Here is an 8513-nt window from a genome sequence, read left to right on the forward strand (position 1 = left end):
AGACTGATCTCAGCCAGCGTGAGCATAGCTTGTCCCCGGACGCTTAGTTGAAGGTTGCTTTGAAACTGACGAATATCGTGTACTGTGCGACGTTTGTCGTCAGGATTCTGTACGCCGCTTGTGTAGAACGCTCTGTGCGGAACCCATATTGCTCTGTTAAGACGGCATGTATGCTTTCTGAGTAGCAGCTCAGTCTCGTAGTCAGCAAGCCAAAGAACGGCTTGTAACAAACACTGTTTCGCTATTCCTTACCGTCGTGTTTTCGTTTAAGGATCACTACAGAGTAGCATCTCTCCACTGGGTTGGGGGTGTACCAATACATACACATTTTAAAATAGTGCCGTCCAGCACGATGCTAAAACAGCGGCGCATTTAAGATCTTCGTTGCAGGCCCTACCTGGACCGACGTCTGTCTGCATACTGAAGTCTTACTGAAGGGTACCGCGTTCTATTGAAATTCCCTCCTTTCACACGAAAAAGAACACCACGTATGGTATCGTATCCCTTGATGCAGACAGCTTCAAAAAGTGATTTATAACAAACAAGCAGCTAATCGGGCAAATCACCGAGCTGCCGTGCTGCCTTAGCCACTTGAAGTTTTGCATCATCGATCAAACACGTCTCCAGCCACTCAAAGTATTATTGCCGTTATGATGCATATATTTTTCAATAGATCTTTTTAAAATTAGGCTGAAAGGTTAATTCAAACTGTGCCGTGACCATAAATCTGAAGGCCACCTGGACCCTCCGCGCTAGGCTGCCAGTATAGTTGAAGCACGGCCTATGAATCCGAAAGGGACGAAAAGGCTGTATTGTAAACTGGAGAATTTCAACCAGATGCTAGGCACATGTTTCGGCGTTTACCAGGTCATGTACATGGATAATTTTGTGGGAGTGTTTGGAAAAACCGTAATGCGGCTAGAGTTCGGCTGATCGAGGCGGGCGTTGAAGTTGCCAGCAATCACCAAAGAAAGGCAGACTGACAAAACGACGCTTTTACTACATTGACAAGTTTGATTACTACAACGTACGTGGATTCCAAATCAAAGCCACTTAGTTGCGGTCGTGTATACTTGTATAATTGTAAAAAACGGAAGTGATTCCGCTAGGGTGGCTCGGTCTTCACTGTAGGGCAGTATACAGTATCTAAACGCCGTAAAATAAAGGGTATATTTTCCCAAATTTCCGTTATTACGAGGATAATGTCTATGCTGTCCAGAGCTTCCGAGTTGCGGAAAGTTGCAGCCCCTCACAGTTCCACTGTATAATTCCTACCGTTTTCACGAGGTTCGGATTTGCTTCAAGCTTCGTGGTTGACCTGACGAGCGGCTGCGATGATTCACAGTGCCGCACGGTACAGGAGCTGGCTCTCCAGTTGTTAATGCTGCCAGACCGCCGGGGCGGAGAAGGTTCATTGAAGTGGATAGAACCCGTTAGCCGTAGTCCAACTATTCGGCCTAATGCTGCCTTTCCCAATGATGGTTTTTCGATTCGGCCTTTTGAAGCTGACCAGGTTGCTGGAATGTTCGGTTCTGCATGTCGGTTGAGTTGGCTAGGTTTACTGTTCGTGCCCCTTCGTATTGTTGTCACCGATAGCCCTTGGGTGAACATTTTTTGGCTCCTACCTCTCTCGGTTGTCAGGATTCTAACGCGTAAAAAATGATTTATTCTCCTGGCAATGTTGTGGGCAATTTTGCCAGCCACCTCGTCTTTATGGGCTGCAGTGTCCACTCTCAAAGACCGAGCGGTGTTAAACGTAGAGCGGATTCGCTGCTTTGCGGTCCTCGATGAAGAGGAAGATGATTTGGATAACAGAAAGTACATGCACTTCGATTCAGGACGCAAGGTGATTAATGTCCCCAAAAAACTTCCCACCTTGCTAATATATCTGTTCTTTTCTAATTCGGTGGATTTACGATAACCAGCTTAGTAATTAGACCCCGCGATAGTTTAATAGGTAACTGATTTGCCTGCTAATCTTTGGGACACGTTGTGGTCTAGATTCGAACCCGGGCAGAGGTACTTAGTTTTGTACTAGAACTCAGTCGTCTGATGGAATGCGACGATACTCGACGTAAAACTTAAAACAGCACATGCAAACCACCATAACTCGCCTATCGGTGCAGCTAACATACTTATCTGCTGCATTCAACCCTGTCCATTTCCAGCGTCACACAAATAGTTACCGACGTTTCCCTGAGAAGAATATCCTTCAGTGTGGAGCTGTGGGGCTGTACAATGCTGTAACTCACCGCTAACGCTGCGGTTCGTAGCGAAAGAGGCGTCCCGCCATCTTTCGCTACGAACCGCATGTCTCTTATCTCTATCGTCACAGAGCCACATGTCTGTTTCGCTTTCGAGTTTGACACTTGCCCTTCCAGCTCCATCACTCTATGAAAAATAAACGTGACGAGACCTGTTCGTTCATTCTCCAGGATGCTAGGTCGATTCTGGGATGAACCTCATCGCTGGTCTTACTGACGACATGTATCGCTCTGTTACACTTTAAACAATACATAAACGTCGTCTTGCGTACACTTGTGTAAACGTTCACGCTGCCACGATTCTTTCAGATGCGATGATTGCGATGGAAAACGCGGCTGTGTTTTCAAAAATTGGTAGATGTCCAACCAACGTAGGTTTTGCATTGTCTTTGAATTTAATGGAACACGTGCATACCTAGCTTGCGTTTGTCGATTGTTAGTTCTGTTGATGATGTGCCTGGCGGGCGTGATTACCGCCGTCCGGTCGTACAGGGTGTAACCTGAATGGCCCAAGTGCGTGCCTGTGAGTTAACTACGCTAAATTGAGAGGACGCAAATCATAACATTGCCATTTACATTTCTAGCCCGAAGAAGAAATGCTCTCGCAGGATCGATCAGCACATTTTCGAAAGGAGGGGCCGTTCGCTCATGATACCTTGCAAACAGTGGGTGTTTTCTCTATCTTGGGACGCACGAAAAGATGTCAGCTCGATTAGTACGTGGCGCGCTTAGGTAGACTTAGTGAGACTTCCTGCAGATGTACATAAACCGGATAGCACACGCGCACATTACCACGCCGGCCAGCAGTCGTTGATTAATGGACGCTTTTATATAACGTCGACTTTTTCAAAGCCTCGATCACCATTCATGTAAAGTTGTACTCGTCGTTTAAATAGATTACCAAGTATATGCTCAAGGGTAGCCACAGGGCTATATTTAAGATTAGTGAGATATAACCGTACCGTGACGGCCGATAGATTGCGCCCTGTTAACTGTCTCACAAGTAGTGAGTTCTCACTTCAGGAACAGAGCCCTCCTATTCAGCAATTTCACCTGCCTCAGGTGCAGCATTCGTCTATGAGAACGCAGCACCCTAGAGCACTGAGAACTGCGCGAAAGCCACAAAGGTCACTAGTTTCACGGCACTCTGCGAGCGAAACGCATTCGCTAAAAAATGTCGAGGTACGCCGATTCTGCTTACACAACTGGACTAAACGGACGCGCAGTTTCCACGCTACCCGCTTCCCGACATATTATTAGGCCAATGTAATTCTATAAGGCGAGATCTTTTACCGGCGTTCCCTACTCCATCACGTCCGTGGAGCTACATCCATCGACGCATCAGATGCAATCAGCGTGAGTCATTTGGAATATTCAAACAGACTTGTACAGAGAATAAGTTTTCCCTCGAGCTCGAGCACTGGGACGAGACGATGACAGATGCCAGGGGCAATTTACGATCTGTCTGACCTTGGTGATGAACGAATTGGTTAATCCCCTTCACCTGTGGACCATGCATTAGAGTGCAATGGTCAAATATTTCTTACATGATGTACGAGTGTTGAGGCGCAGCGTGAATTACCAACGCTTAGCGTCATTAAGCGCTGCGCAGCCTCACTCCTAGCTAACGAGGTATTACAAAATTTCCCTTCCGCCATAATAGCACCCAAAGGTCAATGTGAATGCCGAGATTATCCAATGTGACCTCGCAAGGAGGCACCAAATTGTACTCATACACGAACGATTTTTAAATAATGTCCAGAGAATAGTCTGCGGTGGTGTCTGCATTTACCTAGAGACAAGTTTAAACTAAATTATCTTAATAAAAAAAAATATGCACGTGCTTGGAGGCACGGCCAATACGTTTCTCACTATTGTAGTTTTCGCAAAAGTGCGCGCTGGTGGAGAAGTGGCGTTCACGATTTTTAGACAGCGCTGCGATCCGATGCCTAGCAGCCGCATACTCTCGCTTCAAGATCACTATCTAGCTTATTAGAAATACTATGCAGTATTGATAAGAACTCGAAAACGACCGACCTTCTTTGCTAACGGCACTTATTGAATGAAACAAATGGTCCTTAAATATAATTGAAAACTAAAGTATAATTGATACTTCCATGAAATACGCTGCATCAACGAGCTATTCGACGGAACTTCCGCAGTGTGCTGCGGCGACCTCTATCGGCTGTTGACTATAATCAGGTGCCGAACCAATACCGGCATAAAAAATACGCGCATCAAGCCAATGCGTCTGTGAAGGCACCTTATGGGTGCAAGCCGGTAACAAAAGTCATCAATCACTTAACAGACTATTATTACCTCTACTATGCCACATCGCTGCCATAGACACGATATGTATATCGTACCACGTTGGGGACTGATTCGTTCCGCACCTGGACCGACCTTCTCGGTTTGCTGGGCGACGTATAATAGACTGCAAATGCTACGAAGAGAGCCAACAGTATCAAAATCATTAAATTGATTTATAGCGGGTTATTCCGTACATTATTGAACTTCTAAAAATTTTTAGGATTACTGCTGAGAAAGCTATCTTCAAAGGTGTCGAAATCGAACAATATCGGAATGGTAGTTACATATGACCATGGTAACCCGTTGCCAGTATGGTATACTTCCCGATCCATGAGCGGTACCTAACCATGCAATGACAAAGGATATACCTGCTAGGAAATAGCAAATGATCTTCTAGAAAAAGTACTTCTCCAATTCTCATTGGAAACAAGCAAAAATGAACTAAGCTAAAGGAACTTACGACTCTTTTCAATCGCGACGAATCCTCTCTCCATGTACACCAATTCCACATTTAGGTCAATAACTAGCAATTTAGAAGTAAGCGGGCCTAAGAACTCGAAATTTAACGTATAAAAGTGTTCTTCTAACAACGTTCAAAAAATTCTACCTAACAGACCACTTTAACAATGGCCATTGGCAAAAGAAACGAATTCGAATGCCTTAGACGACCCCCATAACAGAAGAAGCCGCTAATTCATGAAGCTTCTCCTCCAGGCTGTCACTGTAAAGATCTATATTAATATTCTTGGGTATTTTTAGATCAATTAAAGGACTTCGACAAAACAGTTGAGTCTGCCAACTTCCCTATATTGCCACCAGGAAAACGAAAGCTGACATTCGACAGGAACTCCAATACGACATTACCATACAGGACAAAACTGTAAACATTCAAAAACCATTGCACGAACCGAATTCACCAGAAGACAAATTTATTTCGACCTCGGCAATTGTCTAAAATGGTGGAACGGTTTAATAATCTTCGTCGTTGCTCCAGGGGAAATTTCGTAATAACTTCAATGCCGATCAAAGTCAGCAAAGATTGAGAAGTGGCCATTGTAGAAGCGCCATCGGGAACGCCCAGAGACTGAACTGATTATTCCCAATTCAAAATGCTCATTCAGGTCTAGGAAGGCACAGTGCGCAACACAGAGAAAAATCCAAAAACGGTAGATCTATTATATACGGTGGCACTTGCTGTTCGAGACGAATACCCTATGGTTATAGGAAAAACTTTCGGAGCCGTCGATCGACCGCTTCACGAGGTACGCGATAGAGATAAACCTTTTGAAGAAATTTTGGCTGTGTATGCCGGTGACTTCCGTCAACTACTACGAGTAGTCAGATAGATAACGATATCGATATTTAATACATCTCAATGTCGTGTCCAACTTCATATTCTTCACTGCACGACTGAAGCCAAACACACTACAACAATATGATCTTTCTTAGAATTATATTGTGGTTAGTAGTATTTAAAACCTCTTTGTGAGTCTTATAGGTGTCCCACCGACCGACAGACAGGCAGACAGAGCTTAGCACGCAGTGCTCACCTTTTTTAATACAAAGCTGGTAAAGATATGCCATTGGTCATAATCATTCTATGAGTTGAAACTACTAAGAATAAGAAGAGAGCTTGAAATAGTTGGAGAATGTAGATTGAATTTTTATGATAAATATAAATAATTTTTCCGCTACGCTAACAAATGTCAAGAAAAGCCTATCAGGTCTTTAAAAAATACTAACAAAATTACAATCAATTACCTGGAAAATGTTTCTTAACAAACATTTTCTAATCCATTCATGTACGTGATATAGAATTGCTACCCGTTTCTTTCTCGTGTTCTGGTTCATCTGGTCTTAGCTTAGAAGAATATATAAAAAAAAAAAATTAAGTTTTAGACTTTATGTCAACTATGTATAATGATAACACAGCGTGTTTTATGTCGATTTTTATGTTTTTTACGATCGTACAATAGTGGTATAAAAACGATTTCAACGAGAAATTACCTAAAATATAAGGACGTAAAGTCGGATGTTGTGCTCTGACAGTAAATAACTCGGCAGCTATATCTTTTATCGTTCGCAGGCTTGCTAGTACGATGCGTAAATCAAACTACTGCAGATCTGTCTCCGAGACTGACTGATAGAACTCCTTCTCTAGATTATGTAACTGTTTCAAATATAAAACGGATCACTCTATACTGAGTCTAATATTAGTTATAATTAACGCGATGCATGCCCATCTAACTATCCGAGGCTCTTTTTTCGGACTAATATTATTGTTCAGTAGCAATTTTTGTCCTTAACGGTTTGCTAACACGCATTTTATGCCGATGATTACAAACTGAAGAGCGAATTACTACTACTTCACAAATAATCCACGATAACATATGTTAATTGAGCTCTAACATCAACGTTACAAAAGGAGTTCAGTTTCCTGCTCTCGTTTGCCTTAGTATTCGATGTAAATACCGATTACCGATTATTACTATAATTTCTCCTATTGACTCCTCATTAAAAACGCTAAGCTTCACCGAAGTATATTGCTGTGAAATCTGGTGGCTTAACTTAAAGCAACAGAGTTTTTAAACGTGTATAGTTCACTGATTCATAATACGAAACATGTTTTTTCTTCTCGTTTCACGTGTAATCCGCACCAAATGATGTTAGGCACAGGCACTGACGATAACATCTGTTAGGAAAGCAGAGACCAAAAGAATATTTTATGTTTCCTTGGAGGACATGCAGAGCCTTGAAGCATTTCTTATACGAAGCACAAATAATCTGTATTTGTGCACAATCATAGTCTCTCTTTGAGAAAAAGATATTGCCTAACGTGAACGACTTCAAGCTTCAATATCTGGCTGGTTTTTGATTTGACTAAGATCAGGCCACGTAAAATGAAATTTAACCTACTTCAGAGCCTAGTTATTTGATCAGGTGCTATCCTTGGCGAGGACATCCTATCTACGCACGCCGACATGGGCAGCTTACCTACTGCTCCATTACCACTACTATTAACTGGAAATATCCGTAAAATCTCTGAATATCTTAGCCGAGGATCGTAGATATACTGTGCGATAAATATACTAAATCATAGCATGATAAAGTTACGTTGTAGAGGTACATAGCAAATTGATTTGAACTATTTATAGATACGATTCAGTCACTACGATCATTGGCTGGGTTTCACAAACAGGTTTATTTTTTTTTTATTATCGTCGAAGTGTGCAAAGAAAAAGGGCACCGCAAAGCACCAACAACGTTTAAAGTGCTAAACTCAATACTGCAGAAGCGGCAGTTACGTTTTGCGTAGTTGATAATTTGGCGACATAGCATATAAAAAAAATAAACCAGCTGAATCGCAGATCTTCTGCACATACACATTTACCACTTGCTAGATACTTACGAGACGACCGGCTCATATCTATTACTAACTAAAACGAATTGCCGCTGATCTGGCGAAATACTTTCTAAATCTTGACCTCTCCTTCTCTCCCTCCCCGTAAGGTAGAGAGCTCTGCCTCTCTTGTATCTGTATTGAATATGTGTGTTTTGGTATCATTTTCTATTCGGTATACGTATTTATATAAAGTGACTAACCGAAAAAACGACACGAAGTAACATGGGTTATAAAAGTTTTAAAGCTCAGGGGATTATAACGTCGCTCAGATGATAACCATGATATTGTTTGCTGATAGAAGTAACCGGGCGTACAAATCAAGCTCAATAGTTGGGTAAAAAATATAGATAGAGAATAACTGATTTAAAAAAGCTCATTAGTGCCTACGTAATTACGCTATGGGTGTCGTCACCCAGTGTTTCGTCACCATAAAATCATTTCAAGACCGGAAAGTCAGTGTTCAGGCTGGCGTGGCAACTTCTAGTTGGTTTTTTGTATATAGTTGACATTTCCATTAGTTTCTATATATAGATATA

At 42.3% G+C, this 8513-nt stretch overlaps 1 long non-coding RNA gene across 1 annotated transcript in view; it reads left to right on the top strand.

Moving 5' to 3' along the window:
* The first annotated feature begins 2444 nt into the window (after nucleotides 1-2444).
* The window catches only part of LOC147755114 (uncharacterized), an 11510-nt gene continuing 5441 nt past the window's right edge, over nucleotides 2445-8513 (top strand). The window contains exon 1 of the long non-coding RNA XR_015329935.1: nucleotides 2445-2929. This is a non-coding gene — a long non-coding RNA (uncharacterized LOC147755114). The remainder of the gene's footprint in view (nucleotides 2930-8513) is intronic.

This window comes from Varroa destructor, unplaced genomic scaffold, assembly GCF_002443255.2.
Source record: "Varroa destructor unplaced genomic scaffold, Vdes_3.0 BEIS01000006.1, whole genome shotgun sequence".
Classification (NCBI taxonomy): Eukaryota; Metazoa; Arthropoda; class Arachnida; order Mesostigmata; family Varroidae; genus Varroa; species Varroa destructor.